General features: G+C 49.9%; 12 non-coding genes across 12 annotated transcripts; all 12 read right to left on the bottom strand.

Moving 5' to 3' along the window:
• Window positions 1–342: 342 nt before the first annotated feature.
• On the bottom strand, window positions 343–416 carry Trnaa-agc (transfer RNA alanine (anticodon AGC)). Its single transcript has one exon. It is a non-coding gene; the product is annotated as a tRNA-Ala (tRNA).
• A 1,385-nt stretch (window positions 417–1,801) lies between these two features.
• Trnaa-agc (transfer RNA alanine (anticodon AGC)) lies at window positions 1,802–1,875 on the bottom strand. Its single transcript has one exon. It is a non-coding gene; the product is annotated as a tRNA-Ala (tRNA).
• A 1,385-nt stretch (window positions 1,876–3,260) lies between these two features.
• Trnaa-agc (transfer RNA alanine (anticodon AGC)) lies at window positions 3,261–3,334 on the bottom strand. Its single transcript has one exon. It is a non-coding gene; the product is annotated as a tRNA-Ala (tRNA).
• A 2,721-nt stretch (window positions 3,335–6,055) lies between these two features.
• On the bottom strand, window positions 6,056–6,129 carry Trnaa-agc (transfer RNA alanine (anticodon AGC)). Its single transcript has one exon. It is a non-coding gene; the product is annotated as a tRNA-Ala (tRNA).
• Window positions 6,130–8,998: 2,869 nt separating this feature from the next.
• On the bottom strand, window positions 8,999–9,072 carry Trnaa-agc (transfer RNA alanine (anticodon AGC)). The gene has a single exon. It is a non-coding gene; the product is annotated as a tRNA-Ala (tRNA).
• Window positions 9,073–10,457: 1,385 nt separating this feature from the next.
• Trnaa-agc (transfer RNA alanine (anticodon AGC)) lies at window positions 10,458–10,531 on the bottom strand. The gene has a single exon. It is a non-coding gene; the product is annotated as a tRNA-Ala (tRNA).
• A 1,385-nt stretch (window positions 10,532–11,916) lies between these two features.
• On the bottom strand, window positions 11,917–11,990 carry Trnaa-agc (transfer RNA alanine (anticodon AGC)). Its single transcript has one exon. It is a non-coding gene; the product is annotated as a tRNA-Ala (tRNA).
• A 1,385-nt stretch (window positions 11,991–13,375) lies between these two features.
• On the bottom strand, window positions 13,376–13,449 carry Trnaa-agc (transfer RNA alanine (anticodon AGC)). The gene has a single exon. It is a non-coding gene; the product is annotated as a tRNA-Ala (tRNA).
• A 2,852-nt stretch (window positions 13,450–16,301) lies between these two features.
• Trnaa-agc (transfer RNA alanine (anticodon AGC)) lies at window positions 16,302–16,375 on the bottom strand. The gene has a single exon. It is a non-coding gene; the product is annotated as a tRNA-Ala (tRNA).
• Window positions 16,376–19,230: 2,855 nt separating this feature from the next.
• Window positions 19,231–19,304, bottom strand: Trnaa-agc (transfer RNA alanine (anticodon AGC)). Its single transcript has one exon. It is a non-coding gene; the product is annotated as a tRNA-Ala (tRNA).
• Window positions 19,305–20,689: 1,385 nt separating this feature from the next.
• Window positions 20,690–20,763, bottom strand: Trnaa-agc (transfer RNA alanine (anticodon AGC)). The gene has a single exon. It is a non-coding gene; the product is annotated as a tRNA-Ala (tRNA).
• A 2,844-nt stretch (window positions 20,764–23,607) lies between these two features.
• Trnaa-agc (transfer RNA alanine (anticodon AGC)) lies at window positions 23,608–23,681 on the bottom strand. The gene has a single exon. It is a non-coding gene; the product is annotated as a tRNA-Ala (tRNA).
• Window positions 23,682–23,799: the final 118 nt, after the last annotated feature.

The raw sequence follows: 23,799 nt of genomic DNA, 5'->3' as shown, positions 1-23,799 counted from the left end.
CGCTCTTCTAGTGTGGCTGCTCTGTGTCTGCAGGTAGCGAGGGGCTGCAAGCTTCCTTTGTTCGCACCTATATCACCTGTGCTTCCTTGTCAGAGACAGACTATCGCAAAACATACAACTCACTCCATGTTTGATTGCTACGGCATCTGTTATCAGCAGTCACAACCAGCAACACCAGTAGCAGCCGACTGCACGCAAAGAATGGGAACGTGCAGTGGGATTTACGTGAATCGGCGCAATTGTGGATGCTAGTCGTTCGCTTGTATCTGGCTACACACCTCTGCCGGTTGGGAATTATTCCACTTGCATGGCAAGGTGCGCATGTAGGTGTGTTAAAAATTCTGGAGGCGCTGGGTATCGATCCCAGTACCTCTCGCACGCTAAGCGAGCGCTCTACCATCTGAGCTACGCCCACCCCCCCGGTAACTAGTAGTGCTACATACAGTCATATCAACGTCACAGACCCTTGCACTCCCATTATTCCGCAGACAAGCACTACTCTCTATGTATCAGTGAGGGTGTCTTTCAGGTTTCGTGCATTCTGTATCGAATCGTAGTTGGCCACAATGAAAGTGGCACACATAACGTCGAAAATAGAGGTCAGACACCGCTCTGAGTAAGACGAACGTGTTGTCCACCTCTAGACTTCAATGACGTTAAGCTGTGATACCTAAGACAGATCTGCACTCGATGACACCACGATAACAGCCGGTCCCCACACTTACATCTTGCTCTCCTTATGACAGTATACATCATATCAGTCTGTGACGCTGGTTTTGCAACTTCTTGCGTGCGTTTATGTTCGCCGCGACCAACACTTACCATGCACTGACTACAAAACAGGGTGGAGCCGGGGCTTGAACCCGAGACCGTTCACACGCTAAGCGAACGATCTGCCAACTGAGCTACAGCTACACACACGACCAAGCCTGGCTATTCTCCATTCTTTGCGACTCTGATGTGCACGGACACGATGGTTGGTTGGTTTGTAGCGGCGAAGATACCAGAATACAAAGGCGCGGACACGTTCATATACACAAGAGTTCCAAGTAGTTTCGATGCTCTGGTATTACGAATGCAAATTCCGTCTGTTTTGAACGTCTTAAATTGAAAGGGCGGTCACAAATTGGTCCATTTCACTCCTTGTCGACAATCACACAGCACCTGAGGTAACAAGCACATCTCGAGCCCCATTGTGCTCTCCATTGTTCATGCCAACTCAGTGCCTCGCTCTTTGCTACTGCGTAAAACTCTTGTCGTCCAACTGCAAAACACTGGGACACAATAAGTTTCCGCGTCCCCTTTGCACTGACCGTACTACGAAACGCTCCCCAAACTTGGCAGTCACCCATGCAGATGACTTTTCCGACTTTACACGACGCTCACGCTAGTGACAGCCTTATTTATAGTTCGACGTCGCGCAAAAGCGAATGAGCACATTTCGCCTACGGCTTAGGATGCTCTTCTAGTGTGGCTGCTCTGTGTCTGCAGGTAGCGAGGGGCTGCAAGCTTTCTGTGTTCGCACCTATATCACCTGTGCTTCCTTGTCAGAGACAGACTATCGCAAAACATACAACTCACTCCATGAATTGATTGCTACGGCATCTGTTATCAGCAGTCACAACCAGCAACACCAGTAGCAGCCGACTGCACGCAAAGAATGGGAACGTGCAGTGGGATTTACGTGAATCGGCGCAATTGTGGATGCTAGTCGTTCGCTTGTATCTGCCTACACACCTCTGCCGGTTGGGAATTATTCCACTTGCATGGCAAGGTGCGCATGTAGGTGTGTTAAAAATTCTGGAGGCGCTGGGTATCGATCCCAGTACCTCTCGCACGCTAAGCGAGCGCTCTACCATCTGAGCTACGCCCACCCCCCCTGTAACTAGTAGTGCTACATACAGTCATATCAACGTCACAGACCCTTGCACTCCCATTATTCCGCAGACAAACACTAGTCTCTATGTATCAGTGAGTGTGTCTTTCAGGTTTCGTGCATTCTGTATCGAATCGTAGTTGGCCACAATGAAAGTGGCACGCATAACGTCGAAAATAGAGGTCAGACACCGCTCTGAGTAAGACGAACGTGTTGTCCACCTCTAGACTTCAATGACGTTAAGCCGTGATACCTAAGACAGATCTGCACTCGATGACACCACGATAACAGCCGGTCCCCACAATTACATCTTGCTCTCCTTATGACAGTATACATCATATCAGTCTGTGACGCTGGTTTTGCAACTTCTTGCGTGAGTTTATGTTCGCCGCGACCAACACTTACCATGCACTGACCACAAAACAGGGAGGAGCCGGGGCTTGAACCAGAGACCGTTCACACGCTAAGCGAACGATCTGCCAACTGAGCTACAGCTACACACACGACCAAGCCTGGCTATTCTCCATTCTTTGCGACTCTGATGTGCACGGACACGATGGTTGGTTGGTTTGTAGCGGCGAAGGTACCAGAATACAAAGGCGCGGACACGTTCATATACACAAGAGTTCCAAGTAGTTTCGATGCTCTGGTATTACGAATGCAAATTCCGTCTGTTTTGAACGTCTTAAATTGAAAGGGCGGTCACAAATTGGTCCATTTCACTCCTTGTCGACAATCACACAGCACCTGAGGTAACAAGCACATCTCGAGCCCCATTGTGCTCTCCATTGTTCATGCCAACTCAGTGCCTCGCTCTTTGCTACTGCGTAAAACTCTTGTCGTCCAACTGCAAAACACTGGGACACAATAAGTTTCCGCGTCCCCTTTGCACTGACCGTACTACGAAACGCTCCCCAAACTTGGCAGTCACCCATGCAGATGACTTTTCCGACTTTACACGACGCTCACGCTAGTGACAGCCTTATTTATAGTTCGACGTCGCGCAAAAGCGAATGAGCACATTTCGCCTACGGCTTAGGCCGCTCTTCTAGTGTGGCTGCTCTGTGTCTGCAGGTAGCGAGGGGCTGCAAGCTTCCTGTGTTCGCACCTATATCACCTGTGCTTCCTTGTCAGAGACAGACTATCGCAAAACATACAACTCACTCCATGAATTGATTGCTACGGCATCTGTTATCAGCAGTCACAACCAGCAACACCAGTAGCAGCCGACTGCACGCAAAGAATGGGAACGTGCAGTGGGATTTACGTGAATCGGCGCAATTGTGGATGCTAGTCGTTCGCTTGTATCTGCCTACACACCTCTGCCGGTTGGGAATTATTCCACTTGCATGGCAAGGTGCGCATGTAGGTGTGTTAAAAATTCTGGAGGCGCTGGGTATCGATCCCAGTACCTCTCGCACGCTAAGCGAGCGCTCTACCATTTGAGCTACGCCCACCCCCCCGGTAACTAGTAGTGCTACATACAGTCATATCGACGTCACAGACCCTTGCACTCCCATTATTCCGCAGACAAACACTACTCTCTATGTATCAGTGAGGGTGTCTTTCAGGTTTCGTGCATTCTGTATCGAGTCGTAGTTGGCCACAATGAAAGTGACACGCATAACGTCGAAAATAGAGTTCAGACACCGCTCTGAGTAAGACGAACGTGTTGTCCACCTCTTGACTTCAATGACGTTAAGCCGTGATACCTAAGACAGATCTGCACTCGATGACACCACGATAAAAGCCGGTCCCCACACTTACACCTTGCTCTCCTTATGACAGTAAACATAACTGAGCTACAGCTACACACACGACCAAGCCTGGCTATTCTCCATTCTTTGCGACTCTGATGTGCACGGACACGATGGTTGGTTGGTTTTGTAGCGGCGAAGGTACCAGAATACAAAGGCGCGGACACGTTCATATACACAAGAGTTCCAAGTAGTTTCGATGCTCTGGTATTACGAATGCAAATTCCGTCTGTTTTGAACGTCTTAAATTGAAAGGGCGGTCCGAAATTGGTCCATTTCACTTCTTGTCGACAATCACACAGCACCTGAGGTAACAAGCACATCTCGAGCCCCATTGTGCTCTCCATTGTTCATGCCAACTCAGAGCCTCGCTCTTTGCTACTGCGTAAAACTCTTGTCGTCCAACTGCAAAACACTGGGACACAATAAGTTTCCGCGTCCCCTTTGCACTGACCGTACTACGAAACGCTCCCCAAACTTGGCAGTCACCCATGCAGATGACTTTTCCGACTTAACACGACGCTCACGCAACGCTCACGCTAGTGACAGCCTTATTTATAGTTCGACGTCGCGCAAAAGCGAATGAGCACATTTCGCCTACGGCTTAGGCCGCTCTTCTAGTGTGGCTGCTCTGTGTCTGCAGGTAGCGAGGGGCTGCAAGCTTCCTGTGTTCGCACCTATATCACCTGTGCTTCCTTGTCAGAGACAGACTATCGCAAAACATACAACTCACTCCATGAATTGATTGCTACGGCATCTGTTATCAGCAGTCACAACCAGCAACACCAGTAGTAGCCGACTGCACGCAAAGAATGGGAACGTGCAGTGGGATTTACGTGAATCGGCGCAATTGTGGATGCTAGTCGTTCGCTTGTATCTGCCTACACACCTCTGCCGGTTGGGAATTATTCCACTTGCATGGCAAGGTGCGCATGTAGGTGTGTTAAAAATTCTGGAGGCGCTGGGTATCGATCCCAGTACCTCTCGCACGCTAAGCGAGCGCTCTACCATCTGACCTACGACCCCCCCCCCCCCCCCCCCCGGTAACTAGTAGTGCTACATACAGTCATATCAACGTCACAGACCCTTGCACTCCCATTATTCCGCAGACAAACACTACTCTCTATGTATCAGTCAGGGTGTCTTTCAGGTTTCGTGCATTCTGTATCGAATCGTAGTTGGCCACAATGAAAGTGGCACGCATAACGTCGAAAATAGAGTTCAGACACCGCTCTGAGTAAGACGAACGTGTTGTCCACCTCTAGACTTCAATGACGTTAAGCCGTGATACCTAAGACAGATCTGCACTCGATGACACCACGATAACAGCCGGTCCCCACACTTACATCTTGCTCTCCTTATGACAGTATACATCATATCAGTCTGTGACGCTGGTTTTGCAACTTCTTGCGTGCGTTTATGTTCGCCGCGACCAACACTTACCATGCACTGACCACAAAACAGGGAGGAGCCGGGGCTTGAACCCGAGACCGTTCACACGCCAAGCGAACGATCTGCCAACTGAGCTACAGCTACACACACGACCAAGCCTGGCTATTCTCCATTCTTTGCGACTCTGATGTGCACGGACACGATGGTTGGTTGGTTTGTAGCGGCGAAGGTACCAGAATACAAAGGCGCGGACACGTTCATATACACAAGAGTTCCAAGTAGTTTCGATGCTCTGGTATTACGAATGCAAATTCCGTCTGTTTTGAGCGTCTTAAATTGAAAGGGCGGTCACAAATTGGTCCATTTCACTCCTTGTCCACAATCACACAGCACCTGAGGTAACAAGCACATCTCGAGCCCCATTGTGCTCTCCACTGTTCATGCCAACTCAGTGCCTCGCTCTTTGCTACTGCGTAAAACTCTTGTCGTCCAACTGCAAAACACTGGGACACAATAAGTTTCCGCGTCCCCTTTGCACTGACCGTACTACGAAACGCTCCCCAAACTTGGCAGTCACCCATGCAGATGACTTTTCCGACTTTACACGACGCTCACGCTAGTGACAGCCCTATTTATAGTTTGACGTCGCGCAAAAGCGAATGAGCACATTTCGCCTACGGCTTAGGCCGCTCTTCTAGTGTGGCTGCTCTGTGTCTGCAGGTAGCGAGGGGCTGCAAGCTTCCTGTGTTCGCACCTATATCACCTGTGCTTCCTTGTCAGAGACAGACTATCGCAAAACATACAACTCACTCCATGAATTGATTGCTACGGCATCTGTTATCAGCAGTCACAACCAGCAACACCAGTAGCAGCCGACTGCACGCAAAGAATGGGAACGTGCAGTGGGATTTACGTGAATCGGCGCAATTGTGGATGCTAGTCGTTCGCTTGTATCTGCCTACACACCTCTGCCGGTTGGGAATTATTCCACTTGCATGGCAAGGTGCGCATGTAGGTGTGTTAAAAATTCTGGAGGCGCTGGGTATCGATCCCAGTACCTCTCGCACGCTAAGCGAGCGCTCTACCATCTGAGCTACGCCCACCCCCCCGGTAACTAGTAGTGCTACATACAGTCATAGCAACGTCACAGACCCTTGCACTCCCATTATTCCGCAGACAAACACTACTCTCTATGTATCAGTGAGGGAGTCTTTCAGGTTTCGTGCATTCTGTATCGAATCGTAGTTGGCCACAATGAAAGTGGCACGCATAACGTCGAAAATAGAGTTCAGACACCGCTCTGAGTAAGACGAACGTGTTGTCCACCTCTAGACTTCAATGACGTTAAGCCGTGATACCTAAGACAGATCTGCACTCGATGACACCACGATAACAGCCGGTCCCCACACTTACATCTTGCTCTCCTTATGACAGTATACATCATATCAGTCTGTGACGCTGGTTTTGCAACTTCTTGCGTGCGTTTATGTTCGCCGCGACCAACACTTACCATGCACTGACCACAAAACAGGGAGGAGCCGGGGCTTGAACCCGAGACCGTTCACACGCTAAGCGAACGATCTGCCAACTGAGCTACAGCTACACACACGACCAAGCCTGGCTATTCTCCATTCTTTGCAACTCTGATGTGCACGGACACGATGGTTGGTTGGTTTGTAGCGGCGAAGGTACCAGAATACAAAGGCGCGGACACGTTCATATACACAAGAGTTCCAAGTAGTTTCGATGCTCTGGTATTACGAATGCAAATTCCGTCTGTTTTGAACGTCTTAAATTGAAAGGGCGGTCACAAATTGGTCCATTTCACTCCTTGTCGACAATCACACAGCACCTGAGGTAACAAGCACATCTCGAGCCCCATTGTGCTCTCCACTGTTCATGCCAACTCAGTGCCTCGCTCTTTGCTACTGCGTAAAACTCTTGTCGTCCAACTGCAAAACACTGGGACACAATAAGTTTCCGCGTCCCCTTTGCACTGACCGTACTACGAAACGCTCCCCAAACTTGGCAGTCACCCATGCAGATGACTTTTCCGACTTTACACGACGCTCACGCTAGTGACAGCCTTATTTATAGTTCGACGTCGCGCAAAAGCGAATGAGCACATTTCGCCTACGGCTTAGGATGCTCTTCTAGTGTGGCTGCTCTGTGTCTGCAGGTAGCGAGGGGCTGCAAGCTTCCTGTGTTCGCACCTATATCACCTGTGCTTCCTTGTCAGAGACAGACTATCGCAAAACATACAACTCACTCCATGAATTGATTGCTACGGCATCTGTTATCAGCAGTCACAACCAGCAACACCAGTAGCAGCCGACTGCACGCAAAGAATGGGAACGTGCAGTGGGATTTACGTGAATCGGCGCAATTGTGGATGCTAGTCGTTCGCTTGTATCTGCCTACACACCTCTGCCGGTTGGGAATTATTCCACTTGCATGGCAAGGTGCGCATGTAGGTGTGTTAAAAATTCTGGAGGCGCTGGGTATCGATCCCAGTACCTCACGCACGCTAAGCGAGCGCTCTACCATCTGAGCTACGACCACCCCCCCCCCCCCCCCCCCCCTGTAACTAGTAGTGCTACATACAGTCATATCAACGTCACAGACCCTTGCACTCCCATTATTCCGCAGACAAACACTACTCTCTATGTATCAGTGAGGGTGTCTTTCAGGTTTCGTGCATTCTGTATCGAATCGTAGTTGGCCACAATGAAAGTGGCACGCATAACGTCGAAAATAGAGTTCAGACACCGCTCTGAGTAAGACGAACGTGTTGTCCACCTCTAGACTTCAATGACGTTAAGCCGTGATACCTAAGACAGATCTGCACTCGATGACACCACGATAACAGCCGGTCCCCACACTTACATCTTGCTCTCCTTATGACAGTATACATCATATCAGTCTGTGACGCTGGTTTTGCAACTTCTTGCGTGCGTTTATGTTCGCCGCGACCAACACTTACCATGCACTGACCACAAAACAGGGAGGAGCCGGGGCTTGAACCCGAGACCGTTCACACGCTAAGCGAACGATCTGCCAACTGAGCTACAGCTACACACACGACCAAGCCTGGCTATTCTCCATTCTTTGCGACTCTGATGTGCACGGACACGATGGTTGGTTGGTTTGTAGCGGCGAAGGTACCAGAATACAAAGGCGCGGACACGTTCATATACACAAGAGTTCCAAGTAGTTTCGATGCTCTGGTATTACGAATGCAAATTCCGTCTGTTTTGAGCGTCTTAAATTGAAAGGGCGGTCACAAATTGGTCCATTTCACTCCTTGTCGACAATCACACAGCACCTGAGGTAACAAGCACATCTCGAGCCCCATTGTGCTCTCCACTGTTCATGCCAACTCAGTGCCTCGCTCTTTGCTACTGCGTAAAACTCTTGTCGTCCAACTGCAAAACACTGGGACACAATAAGTTTCCGCGTCCCCTTTGCACTGACCGTACTACGAAACGCTCCCCAAACTTGGCAGTCACCCATGCAGATGACTTTTCCGACTTTACACGACGCTCACGCAACGCTCACGCTAGTGACAGCCCTATTTATAGTTCGACGTCGCGCAAAAGCGAATGAGCACATTTCGCCTACGGCTTAGGCCGCTCTTCTAGTGTGGCTGCTCTGTGTCTGCAGGTAGCGAGGGGCTGCAAGCTTCCTGTGTTCGCACCTATATCACCTGTGCTTCCTTGTCAGAGACAGACTATCGCAAAACATACAACTCACTCCATGAATTGATTGCTACGGCATCTGTTATCAGCAGTCACAACCAGCAACACCAGTAGCAGCCGACTGCACGCAAAGAATGGGAACGTGCAGTGGGATTTACGTGAATCGGCGCAATTGTGGATGCTAGTCGTTCGCTTGTATCTGCCTACACACCTCTGCCGGTTGGGAATTATTCCACTTGCATGGCAAGGTGCGCATGTAGGTGTGTTAAAAATTCTGGAGGCGCTGGGTATCGATCCCAGTACCTCTCGCACGCTAAGCGAGCGCTCTACCATCTGAGCTACGCCCACCCCCCCGGTAACTAGTAGTGCTACATACAGTCATAGCAACGTCACAGACCCTTGCACTCCCATTATTCCGCAGACAAACACTACTCTCTATGTATCAGTGAGGGAGTCTTTCAGGTTTCGTGCATTCTGTATCGAATCGTAGTTGGCCACAATGAAAGTGGCACGCATAACGTCGAAAATAGAGTTCAGACACCGCTCTGAGTAAGACGAACGTGTTGTCCACCTCTCGACTTCAATGACGTTAAGCCGTGATACCTAAGACAGATCTGCACTCGATGACACCACGATAACAGCCGGTCCCCACACTTACATCTTGCTCTCCTTATGACAGTATACATCATATCAGTCTGTGACGCTGGTTTTGCAACTTCTTGCGTGCGTTTATGTTCGCCGCGACCAACACTTACCATGCACTGACCACAAAACATGGAGGAGCCGGGGCTTGAACCCGAGACCGTTCACACGCTAAGCGAACGATCTGCCAACTGAGCTACAGCTACACACACGACCAAGCCTGGCTATTCTCCATTCTTTGCGACTCTGATGTGCACGGACACGATGGTTGGTTGGTTTGTAGCGGCGAAGGTACCAGAATACAAAGGCGCGGACACGTTCATATACACAAGAGTTCCAAGTAGTTTCGATGCTCTGGTATTACGAATGCAAATTCCGTCTGTTTTGAACGTCTTAAATTGAAAGGGCGGTCACAAATTGGTCCATTTCACTCCTTGTCGACAATCACACAGCACCTGAGGTAACAAGCACATCTCGAGCCCCATTGTGCTCTCCACTGTTCATGCCAACTCAGTGCCTCGCTCTTTGCTACTGCGTAAAACTCTTGTCGTCCAACTGCAAAACACTGGGACACAATAAGTTTCCGCGTCCCCTTTGCACTGACCGTACTACGAAACGCTCCCCAAACTTGGCAGTCACCCATGCAGATGACTTTTCCGACTTTACACGACGCTCACGCTAGTGACAGCCCTATTTATAGTTCGACGTCGCGCAAAAGCGAATGAGCACATTTCGCCTACGGCTTAGGCCGCTCTTCTAGTGTGGCTGCTCTGTGTCTGCAGGTAGCGAGGGGCTGCAAGCTTCCTGTGTTCGCACCTATATCACCTGTGCTTCCTTGTCAGAGACAGACTATCGCAAAACATACAACTCACTCCATGAATTGATTGCTACGGCATCTGTTATCAGCAGTCACAACCAGCAACACCAGTAGCAGCCGACTGCACGCAAAGAATGGGAACGTGCAGTGGGATTTACGTGAATCGGCGCAATTGTGGATGCTAGTCGTTCGCTTGTATCTGCCTACACACCTCTGCCGGTTGGGAATTATTCCACTTGCATGGCAAGGTGCGCATGTAGGTGTGTTAAAAATTCTGGAGGCGCTGGGTATCGATCCCAGTACCTCTCGCACGCTAAGCGAGCGCTCTACCATCTGAGCTACGCCCACCCCCCCGGTAACTAGTAGTGCTACATACAGTCATAGCAACGTCACAGACCCTTGCACTCCCATTATTCCGCAGACAAACACTACTCTCTATGTATCAGTGAGGGAGTCTTTCAGGTTTCGTGCATTCTGTATCGAATCGTAGTTGGCCACAATGAAAGTGGCACGCATAACGTCGAAAATAGAGTTCAGACACCGCTCTGAGTAAGACGAACGTGTTGTCCACCTCTCGACTTCAATGACGTTAAGCCGTGATACCTAAGACAGATCTGCACTCGATGACACCACGATAACAGCCGGTCCCCACACTTACATCTTGCTCTCCTTATGACAGTATACATCATATCAGTCTGTGACGCTGGTTTTGCAACTTCTTGCGTGCGTTTATGTTCGCCGCGACCAACACTTACCATGCACTGACCACAAAACATGGAGGAGCCGGGGCTTGAACCCGAGACCGTTCACACGCTAAGCGAACGATCTGCCAACTGAGCTACAGCTACACACACGACCAAGCCTGGCTATTCTCCATTCTTTGCGACTCTGATGTGCACGGACACGATGGTTGGTTGGTTTGTAGCGGCGAAGGTACCAGAATACAAAGGCGCGGACACGTTCATATACACAAGAGTTCCAAGTAGTTTCGATGCTCTGGTATTACGAATGCAAATTCCGTCTGTTTTGAACGTCTTAAATTGAAAGGGCGGTCACAAATTGGTCCATTTCACTCCTTGTCGACAATCACACAGCACCTGAGGTAACAAGCACATCTCGAGCCCCATTGTGCTCTCCACTGTTCATGCCAACTCAGTGCCTCGCTCTTTGCTACTGCGTAAAACTCTTGTCGTCCAACTGCAAAACACTGGGACACAATAAGTTTCCGCGTCCCCTTTGCACTGACCGTACTACGAAACGCTCCCCAAACTTGGCAGTCACCCATGCAGATGACTTTTCCGACTTTACACGACGCTCACGCTAGTGACAGCCCTATTTATAGTTCGACGTCGCGCAAAAGCGAATGAGCACATTTCGCCTACGGCTTAGGCCGCTCTTCTAGTGTGGCTGCTCTGTGTCTGCAGGTAGCGAGGGGCTGCAAGCTTCCTGTGTTCGCACCTATATCACCTGTGCTTCCTTGTCAGAGACAGACTATCGCAAAACATACAACTCACTCCATGAATTGATTGCTACGGCATCTGTTATCAGCAGTCACAACCAGCAACACCAGTAGCAGCCGACTGCACGCAAAGAATGGGAACGTGCAGTGGGATTTACGTGAATCGGCGCAATTGTGGATGCTAGTCGTTCGCTTGTATCTGCCTACACACCTCTGCCGGTTGGGAATTATTCCACTTGCATGGCAAGGTGCGCATGTAGGTGTGTTAAAAATTCTGGAGGCGCTGGGTATCGATCCCAGTACCTCTCGCACGCTAAGCGAGCGCTCTACCATCTGAGCTACGACCACCCCCCCGGTAACTAGTAGTGCTACATACAGTCATAGCAACGTCACAGACCCTTGCACTCCCATTATTCCGCAGACAAACACTACTCTCTATGTATCAGTGAGGGTGTCTTTCAGGTTTCGTGCATTCTGTATCGAATCGTAGTTGGCCACAATGAAAGTGGCACGCATAACGTCGAAAATAGAGTTCAGACACCGCTCTGAGTAAGACGAACGTGTTGTCCACCTCTAGACTTCAATGACGTTAAGCCGTGATACCTAAGACAGATCTGCACTCGATGACACCACGATAACAGCCGGTCCCCACACTTACATCTTGCTCTCCTTATGACAGTATACATCATATCAGTCTGTGACGCTGGTTTTGCAACTTCTTGCGTGCGTTTATGTTCGCCGCGACCAACACTTACCATGCACTGACCACAAAACAAGGAGGAGCCGGGGCTTGAACCCGAGACCGTTCACACGCTAAGCGAACGATCTGCCAACTGAGCTACAGCTACACACACGACCAAGCCTGGCTATTCTCCATTCTTTGCGACTCTGATGTGCACGGACACGATGGTTGGTTGGTTTGTAGCGGCGAAGGTACCAGAATACAAAGGCGCGGACACGTTCATATACACAAGAGTTCCAAGTAGTTTCGATGCTCTGGTATTACGAATGCAAATTCCGTCTGTTTTGAACGTCTTAAATTGAAAGGGCGGTCACAAATTGGTCCATTTCACTCCTTGTCGACAATCACACAGCACCTGAGGTAACAAGCACATCTCGAGCCCCATTGTGCTCTCCACTGTTCATGCCAACTCAGTGCCTCGCTCTTTGCTACTGCGTAAAACTCTTGTCGTCCAACTGCAAAACACTGGGACACAATAAGTTTCCGCGTCCCCTTTGCACTGACCGTACTACGAAACGCTCCCCAAACTTGGCAGTCACCCATGCAGATGACTTTTCCGACTTTACACGACGCTCACGCTAGTGACAGCCCTATTTATAGTTCGACGTCGCGCAAAAGCGAATGAGCACATTTCGCCTACGGCTTAGGCCGCTCTTCTAGTGTGGCTGCTCTGTGTCTGCAGGTAGCGAGGGGCTGCAAGCTTCCTGTGTTCGCACCTATATCACCTGTGCTTCCTTGTCAGAGACAGACTATCGCAAAACATACAACTCACTCCATGAATTGATTGCTACGGCATCTGTTATCAGCAGTCACAACCAGCAACACCAGTAGCAGCCGACTGCACGCAAAGAATGGGAACGTGCAGTGGGATTTACGTGAATCGGCGCAATTGTGGATGCTAGTCGTTCGCTTGTATCTGCCTACACACCTCTGCCGGTTGGGAATTATTCCACTTGCATGGCAAGGTGCGCATGTAGGTGTGTTAAAAATTCTGGAGGCGCTGGGTATCGATCCCAGTACCTCTCGCACGCTAAGCGAGCGCTCTACCATCTGAGCTACGCCCACCCCCCCGGTAACTAGTAGTGCTACATACAGTCATAGCAACGTCACAGACCCTTGCACTCCCATTATTCCGCAGACAAACACTACTCTCTATGTATCAGTGAGGGTGTCTTTCAGGTTTCGTGCATTCTGTATCGAATCGTAGTTGGCCACAATGAAAGTGGCACGCATAACGTCGAAAATAGAGTTCAGACACCGCTCTGAGTAAGACGAACGTGTTGTCCACCTCTAGACTTCAATGACGTTAAGCCGTGATACCTAAGACAGATCTGCACTCGATGACACCACGATAACAGCCGGTCCCCACACTTACATCTTGCTCTCCTTATGACAGTATACATCATATCAGTCTGTGACGCTGGTTTTGCAACTTCTTGCGTGCGTTTATGTTCGCCGCGACCAACACTTACCATGCACTGACCACAAAACAAGGAGGAGCCGGGGCTTGAACCCGAGACCGTTCACACGCTAAGCGAACGATCTGCCAACTGAGCTACAGCTACACACACGACCAAGCCTGGCTATTCTCCATTCTTTGCGACTCTGATGTGCACGGACACGATGGTTGGTTGGTTTGTAGCGGCGAAGGTACCAGAATACAAAGGCGCGGACACGTTCATATACACAAGAGTTCCAAGTAGTTTCGATGCTCTGGTATTACGAATGCAAATTCCGTCTGTTTTGAACGTCTTAAATTGAAAGGGCGGTCACAAATTGGTCCATTTCACTCCTTGTCGACAATCACACAGCACCTGAGGTAACAAGCACATCTCGAGCCCCATTGTGCTCCCCACTGTTCATGCCAACTCAGTGCCTCGCTCTTTGCTACTGCGTAAAACTCTTGTCGTCCAACTGCAAAACACTGGGACACAATAAGTTTCCGCGTCCCCTTTGCACTGACCGTACTACGAAACGCTCCCCAAACTAGGCAGTCACCCATGCAGATGACTTTTCCGACTTTACACGACGCTCACGCTAGTGACAGCTCTATTTATAGTTCGACGTCGCGCAAAAGCGAATGAGCACATTTCGCCTACGGCTTAGGCCGCTCTTCTAGTGTGGCTGCTCTGTGTCTGCAGGTAGCGAGGGGCTGCAAGCTTCCTGTGTTCGCACCTATATCACCTGTGCTTCCTTGTCAGAGACAGACTATCGCAAAACATACAACTCACTCCATGAATTGATTGCTACGGCATCTGTTATCAGCAGTCACAACCAGCAACACCAGTAGCAGCCGACTGCACGCAAAGAATGGGAACGTGCAGTGGGATTTACGTGAATCGGCGCAATTGTGGATGCTAGTCGTTCGCTTGTATCTGCCTACACACCTCTGCCAGTTGGGAATTATTCCACTTGCATGGCAAGGTGCGCATGTAGGTGTGTTAAAAATTCTGGAGGCGCTGGGTATCGATCCCAGTATCTCTCGCACGCTAAGCGAGCGCTCTACCATCTGAGCTACGACCACCCCCCCCCCCTCCCCGTAACTAGTAGTGCTACATACAGTCATATCAACGTCACAGACCCTTGCACTCCCATTATTCCGCAGACAAACACTACTCTCTATGTATCAGTCAGGGTGTCTTTCAGGTTTCGTGCATTCTGTATCGAATCGTAGTTGGCCACAATGAAAGTGGCACGCATAACGTCGAAAATAGAGTTCAGACACCGCTCTGAGTAAGACGAACGTGTTGTCCACCTCTAGACTTCAATGACGTTAAGCCGTGATACCTAAGACAGATCTGCACTCGATGACACCACGATAACAGCCGGTCCCCACACTTACATCTTGCTCTCCTTATGACAGTATACATCATATCAGTCTGTGACGCTGGTTTTGCAACTTCTTGCGTGCGTTTATGTTCGCCGCGACCAACACTTACCATGCACTGACCACAAAACAGGGAGGAGCCGGGGCTTGAACCCGAGACCGTTCACACGCTAAGCGAACGATCTGCCAACTGAGCTACAGCTACACACACGACCAAGCCTGGCTATTCTCCATTCTTTGCGACTCTGATGTGCACGGACACGATGGTTGGTTGGTTTGTAGCGGCGAAGGTACCAGAATACAAAGGCGCGGACACGTTCATATACACAAGAGTTCCAAGTAGTTTCGATGCTCTGGTATTACGAATGCAAATTCCGTCTGTTTTGAGCGTCTTAAATTGAAAGGGCGGTCACAAATTGGTCCATTTCACTCCTTGTCGACAATCACACAGCACCTGAGGTAACAAGCACATCTCGAGCCCCATTGTGCTCTCCACTGTTCATGCCAACTCAGTGCCTCGCTCTTTGCTACTGCGTAAAACTCTTGTCGTCCAACTGCAAAACACTGGGACACAATAAGTTTCCGCGTCCCCTTTGCACTGACCGTACTACGAAACGCTCCCCAAACTTGGCAGTCACCCATGCAGATGACTTTTCCGACTTTACACGACGCTCACGCTAGTGACAGCCCTATTTATAGTTCGACGTCGCGCAAAAGCGAATGAGCACATTTCGCCTACGGCTTAGGCCGCTCTTCTAGTGTGGCTGCTCTGTGTCTGCAGGTAGCGAAGGGCTGCAAGCTTCCTGTGTTCGCACCTATATCACCTGTGCTTCCTTGTCAGAGACAGACTATCGCAAAACATACAACTCACTCCATGAATTGATTGCTACGGCATCTGTTATCAGCAGTCACAACCAGCAACACCAGTAGCAGCCGACTGCACGCAAAGAATGGGAACGTGCAGTGGGATTTACGTGAATCGGCGCAATTGTGGATGCTAGTCGTTCGCTTGTATCTGCCTACACACCTCTGCCGGTTGGGAATTATTCCACTTGCATGGCAAGATGCGCATGTAGGTGTGTTAAAAATTCTGGAGGCGCTGGGTATCGATCCCAGTACCTCTCGCACGCTAAGCGAGCGCTCTACCATCTGAGCTACGCCCACCCCCCCGGTAACTAGTAGTGCTACATACAGTCATAGCAACGTCACAGACCCTTGCACTCCCATTATTCCGCAGACAAACACTACTCTCTATGTATCAGTGAGGGAGTCTTTCAGGTTTCGTGCATTCTGTATCGAATCGTAGTTGGCCACAATGAAAGTGGCACGCATAACGTCGAAAATAGAGTTCAGACACCGCTCTGAGTAAGACGAACGTGTTGTCCACCTCTAGACTTCAATGACGTTAAGCCGTGATACCTAAGACAGATCTGCACTCGATGACACCACGATAACAGCCGGTCCCCACACTTACATCTTGCTCTCCTTATGACAGTATACATCATATCAGTCTGTGACGCTGGTTTTGCAACTTCTTGCGTGCGTTTATGTTCGCCGCGACCAACACTTACCATGCACTGACCACAAAACAGGGAGGAGCCGGGGCTTGAACCCGAGACCGTTCACACGCTAAGCGAACGATCTGCCAACTGAGCTACAGCTACACACACGACCAAGCCTGGCTATTCTCCATTCTTTGCGACTCTGATGTGCACGGACACGATGGTTGGTTGGTTTGTAGCGGCGAAGGTACCAGAATACAAAGGCGCGGACACGTTCATATACACAAGAGTTCCAAGTAGTTTCGATGCTCTGGTATTACGAATGCAAATTCCGTCTGTTTTGAACGTCTTAAATTGAAAGGGCGGTCACAAATTGGTCCATTTCACTCCTTGTCGACAATCACACAGCACCTGAGGTAACAAGCACATCTCGAGCCCCATTGTGCTCTCCACTGTTCATGCCAACTCAGTGCCTCGCTCTTTGCTACTGCGTAAAACTCTTGTCGTCCAACTGCAAAACACTGGGACACAATAAGTTTCCGCGTCCCCTTTGCACTGACCGTACTACGAAACGCTCCCCAAACTTGGCAGTCACCCATGCAGATGACTTTTCCGACTTTACACGACGCTCACGCTAGTGACAGCCCTATTTATAGTTCGACGTCGCGCAAAAGCGAATGAGCACATTTCGCCTACGGCTTAGGCCGCTCTTCTAGTGTGGCTGCTCTGTGTCTGCAGGTAGCGAGGGGCTGCAAGCTTCCTGTGTTCGCACCTATATCACCTGTGCTTCCTTGTTAGAGACAGACTATCGCAAAACATACAACTCACTCCATGAATTGATTGCTACGGCATCTGTTATCAGCAGTCACAACCAGCAACACCAGTAGCAGCCGACTGCCCGCAAAGAATGGGAACGTGCAGTGGGATTTACGTGAATCGGCGCAATTGTGGATGCTAGTCGTTCGCTTGTATCTGCCTACACACCTCTGCCGGTTGGGAATTATTCCACTTGCATGGCAAGGTGCGCATGTAGGTGTGTTAAAAATTCTGGAGGCGCTGGGTATCGATCCCAGTACCTCTCGCACGCTAAGCGAGCGCTCCACCATCTGAGCTACGCCCACCCCCCCGGTAACTAGTAGTGCTACATACTGTCATATCAACGTCACAGACCCTTGCACTCCCATTATTCCGCAGACAAACACTACTCTCTATGTATCAGTGAGGGTGTCTTTCAGGTTTCGTGCATTCTGTATCGAATCGTAGTTGGCCACAATGAAAGTGGCACGCATAACGTCGAAAATAGAGTTCAGACACCGCTCTGAGTAAGACGAACGTGTTGTCCACCTCTAGACTTCAATGACGTTAAGCCGTGATACCTAAGACAGATCTGCACTCGATGACACCACGATAACAGCCGGTCCCCACACTTACATCTTGCTCTCCTTATGACAGTATACATCATATCAGTCTGTGACGCTGGTTTTGGAACTTCTTGCGTGCGTTTATGTTCGCCGCGACCAACACTTACCATGCACTGACCACAAAACAGGGAGGAGCCGGGGCTTGAACCCGAGACCGTTCACACGCTAAGCGAACGATCTGCCAACTGAGCTACAGCTACACACACGACCAAGCCTGGCTATTCTCCATTCTTTGCGACTCTGATGTGCACGGACACGATGGTTGGTTGGTTTGTAGCGGCGAAGGTACCAGAATACAAAGGCGCGGACACGTTCATATACACAAGAGTTCCAAGTAGTTTCGATGCTCTGGTATTACGAATGCAAATTCCGTCTGTTTTGAACGTCTTAAATTGAAAGGGCGGTCACAAATTGGTCCATTTCACTCCTTGTCGACAATCATACAGCACCTGAGGTAACAAGCACATCTCGAGCCCCATTGTGCTCTCCACTGTTCATGCCAACTCAGTGCCTCGCTCTTTGCTACTGCGTAAAACTCTTGTCGTCCAACTGCAAAACACTGGGACACAATAAGTTTCCGCGTCCCCTTTGCACTGACCGTACTACGAAACGCTCCCCAAACTTGGCAGTCACCCATGCAGATGACTTTTCCGACTTTACACGACGCTCACGCAACGCTCACGCTAGTGACAGCCCTATTTATAGTTCGACGTCGCGCAAAAGCGAATGAGCACATTTCGCCTACGGCTTAGGCCGCTCTTCTAGTGTGGCTGCTCTGTGTCTGCAGGTAGCGAGGGGCTGCAAGCTTCCTGTGTTCGCACCTGTATCACCTGTGCTTCCTTGTCAGAGACAGACTATCGCAAAACATACAACTCACTCCATGAATTGATTGCTACGGCATCTGTTATCAGCAGTCACAACCAGCAACACCAGTAGCAGCCGACTGCACGCAAAGAATGGGAACGTGCAGTGGGATTTACGTGAATCGGCGCAATTGTGGATGCTAGTCGTTCGCTTGTATCTGCCTACACACCTCTGCCGGTTGGGAATTATTCCAATTGCATGGCAAGGTGCGCATGTAGGTGTGTTAAAAATTCTGGAGGCGCTGGGTATCGATCCCAGTACCTCTCGCACGCTAAGCGAGCGCTCTACCATCTGAGCTACGCCCACCCCCCCGGTAACTAGTAGTGCTACATACAGTCATAGCAACGTCACAGACCCTTGCACTCCCATTATTCCGCAGACAAACACTACTCTCTATGTATCAGTGAGGGTGTCTTTCAGGTTTCGTGCATTCTGTATCGAATCGTAGTTGGCCACAATGAAAGTGGCACGCATAACGTCGAAAATAGAGTTCAGACACCGCTCTGAGTAAGACGAACGTGTTGTCCACCTCTAGACTTCAATGACGTTAAGCCGTGATACCTAAGACAGATCTGCACTCGATGACACCACGATAACAGCCGGTCCCCACACTTACATCTTGCTCTCCTTATGACAGTATACATCATATCAGTCTGTGACGCTGGTTTTGCAACTTCTTGCGTGCGTTTATGTTCGCCGCGACCAACACTTACCATGCACTGACCACAAAACAGGGAGGAGCCGGGGCTTGAACCCGAGACCGTGCACACGCTAAGCGAACGATCTGCCAACTGAGCTACAGCTACACACACGACCAAGCCTGGCTATTCTCCATTCTTTGCGACTCTGATGTGCACGGACACGATGGTTGGTTGGTTTGTAGCGGCGAAGGTACCAGAATACAAAGGCGCGGACACGTTCATATACACAAGAGTTCCAAGTAGTTTCGATGCTCTGGTATTACGAACGCAAATTCCGTCTGTTTTGAACGTCTTAAATTGAAAGGGCGGTCACAAATTGGTCCATTTCACTCCTTGTCGACAATCACACAGCACCTGAGGTAACAAGCACATCTCGAGCCCCATTGTGCTCTCCACCGTTCATGCCAACTCAGTGCCTCGCTCTTTGCTACTGCGTAAAACTCTTGTCGTCCAACTGCAAAACACTGGGACACAATAAGTTTCCGCGTCCCCTTTGCACTGACCGTACTACGAAACGCTCCCCAAACTTGGCAGTCACCCATGCAGATGACTTTTCCGACTTTACACGACGCTCACGCTAGTGACAGCCTTATTTATAGTTCGACGTCGCGCAAAAGCGAATGAGCACATTTCGCCTACGGCTTAGGCCGCTCTTCTAGTGTGGCTGCTCTGTGTCTGCAGGTAGCGAGGGGCTGCAAGCTTCCTGTGTTCGCACCTATATCACCTGTGCTTCCTTGTCAGAGACAGACTATCGCAAAACATACAACTCACTCCATGAATTGATTGCTACGGCATCTGTTATCAGCAGTCACAACCAGCAACACCAGTAGCAGCCGACTGCACGCAAAGAATGGGAACGTGCAGTGGGATTTACGTGAATCGGCGCAATTGTGGATGCTAGTCGTTCGCTTGTATCTGCCTACACACCTCTGCCGGTTGGGAATTATTCCACTTGCATGGCAAGGTGCGCATGTAGGTGTGTTAAAAATTCTGGAGGCGCTGGGTATCGATCCCAGTACCTCTCGCACGCTAAGCGAGCGCTCTACCATCTGAGCTACGCCCACCCCCCCGGTAACTAGTAGTGCTACATACAGTCATATCAACGTCACAGACCCTTGCACTCCCATTATTCCGCAGACAAACACTACTCTCTATGTATCAGTGAGGGTGTCTTTCAGGTTTCGTGCATTCTGTATCGAATCGTAGTTGGCCACAATGAAAGTGGCACGCATAACGTCGAAAATAGAGTTCAGACACCGCTCTGAGTAAGACGAACGTGTTGTCCACCTCTAGACTTCAATGACGTTAAGCCGTGATACCTAAGACAGATCTGCACTCGATGACACCACGATAACAGCCGGTCCCCACACTTACATCTTGCTCTCCTTATGACAGTATACATCATATCAGTCTGTGACGCTGGTTTTGCAACTTCTTGCGTGCGTTTATGTTTGCCGCGACCAACACTTACCATGCACTGACCACAAAACATGGAGGAGCCAGGGCTTGAACCCGAGACCGTTCACACGCTAAGCGAACGATCTGCCAACTGAGCTACAGCTACACACACGACCAAGCCTGGCTATTCTCCATTCTTTGCGACTCTGATGTGCACGGACACGATGGTTGGTTGGTTTGTAGCGGCGAAGGTACCAGAATACAAAGGCGCGGACACGTTCATATACACAAGAGTTCCAAGTAGTTTCGATGCTCTGGTATTACGAATGCAAATTCCGTCTGTTTTGAACGTCTTAAATTGAAAGGGCGGTCACAAATTGGTCCATTTCACTCCTTGTCGACAATCACACAGCACCTGAGGTAACAAGCACATCTCGAGCCCCATTGTGCTCTCCATTGTTCATGCCAACTCAGTGCCTCGCTCTTTGCTACTGCGTAAAACTCTTGTCGTCCAACTGCAAAACACTGGGACACAATAAGTTTCCGCGTCCCCTTTGCACTGACCGTACTACGAAACGCTCCCCAAACTTGGCAGTCACCCATGCAGATGACTTTTCCGACTTTACACGACGCTCACGCTAGTGACAGCCTTATTTATAGTTCGACGTCGCGCAAAAGCGAATGAGCACATTTCGCCTACGGCTTAGGCCGCTCTTCTAGTGTGGCTGCTCTGTGTCTGCAGGTAGCGAGGGGCTGCAAGCTTCCTGTGTTCGCATCTATATCACCTGTGCTTCCTTGTCAGAGACAGACTATCGCAAAACATACAACTCACTCCATGAATTGATTGCTACGGCATCTGTTATCAGCAGTCACAACCAGCAACACCAGTAGCAGCCGACTGCACGCAAAGAATGGGAACGTGCAGTGGGATTTACGTGAATCGGCGCAATTGTGGATGCTAGTCGTTCACTTGTATCTGCCTACACACCTCTGCCGGTTGGGAATTATTCCACTTGCATGGCAAGGTGCGCATGTAGGTGTGTTAAAAATTCTGGAGGCGCTGGGTATCGATCCCAGTACCTCTCGCACGCTAAGCGAGCGCACTACCATCTGAGCTACACCCAACCCCCTGATAACTAGTGGTGCTACATACAGTCATATCAACGTCACAGACCCTTGCACTCCCATTATTCCGCAGACAAACATTACTCTCTATGTATCAGTGAGGGTGTCTTTCAGGTTTCGTGCATTCTGTATCGAATCGTAGTTGGCCACAATGAAAGTGGCACGCATAACGTCGAAAATAGAGTTCAGACACCGCTCTGAGTAAGACGAACGTGTTGTCCACCTCTAGACTTCAATGACGTTAAGCCGTGATACCTAAGACAGATCTGCACTCGATGACACCACGATAACAGCCGGTCCCCACACTTACATCTTGCTCTCCTTATGACAGTATACATCATATCAGTCTGTGACGCTGGTTTTGCAACTTCTTGCGTGCGTTTATGTTTGCCGCGACCAACACTTACCATGCACTGACCACAAAACATGGAGGAGCCAGGGCTTGAACCCGAGACCGTTCACACGCTAAGCAAACGATCTGCCAACTGAGCTACAGCTACACACACGACCAAGCCTGGCTATTCTCCATTCTTTGCGACTCTGATGTGCACGGACACGATGGTTGGTTGGTTTGTAGCGGCGAAGGTACCAGAATACAAAGGCGCGGACACGTTCATATACACAAGAGTTCCAAGTAGTTTCGATGCTCTGGTATTACGAATGCAAATTCCGTCTGTTTTGAACGTCTTAAATTGAAAGGGCGGTCACAAATTGGTCCATTTCACTCCTTGTCGACAATCACACAGCACCTGAGGTAACAAGCACATCTCGAGCCCCATTGTGCTCTCCATTGTTCATGCCAACTCAGTGCCTCGCTCTTTGCTACTGCGTAAAACTCTTGTCGTCCAACTGCAAAACACTGGGACACAATAAGTTTCCGCGTCCCCTTTGCACTGACCGTACTACGAAACGCTCCCCAAACTTGGCAGTCACCCATGCAGATGACTTTTCCGACTTTACACGACGCTCACGCTAGTGACAGCCTTATTTATAGTTCGACGTCGCGCAAAAGCGAATGAGCACATTTCGCCTACGGCTTAGGCCGCTCTTCTAGTGTGGCTGCTCTGTGTCTGCAGGTAGCGAGGGGCTGCAAGCTTCCTGTGTTCGCACCTATATCACCTGTGCTTCCTTGTCAGAGACAGACTATCGCAAAACATACAACTCACTCCATGAATTGATTGCTACGGCATCTGTTATCTGCAGTCACAACCAGCAACACCAGTAGCAGCCGACTGCACGCAAAGAATGGGAACGTGCAGTGGGATTTACGTGAATCGGCGCAATTGTGGATGCTAGTCGTTCGCTTGTATCTGCCTACACACCTCTGCTGGTTGGGAATTATTCCACTTGCATGGCAAGGTGCGCATGTAGGTGTGTTAAAAATTCTGGGGGCGCTGGGTATCGATCCCAGTACCTCTCGCACGCTAAGCGAGCGCTCTACCATCTGAGCTACGCCCACCCCCCCCCGTAACTAGTAGTGCTACATACAGTCATATCAACGTCACAGACCCTTGCACTCCCATTATTCCGCAGACAAACACTACTCTCTATGTATCAGTGAGGGTGTCTTTCAGGTTT

The sequence above is a fragment of the Schistocerca gregaria genome, chromosome 3, assembly GCF_023897955.1.
Source record: "Schistocerca gregaria isolate iqSchGreg1 chromosome 3, iqSchGreg1.2, whole genome shotgun sequence".
NCBI lineage: Eukaryota > Metazoa > Arthropoda > Insecta > Orthoptera > Acrididae > Schistocerca > Schistocerca gregaria.
The sequence above is the reverse complement of the archived record's forward strand: the minus strand, read 5'-3'. Positions and strand labels throughout refer to the sequence as shown.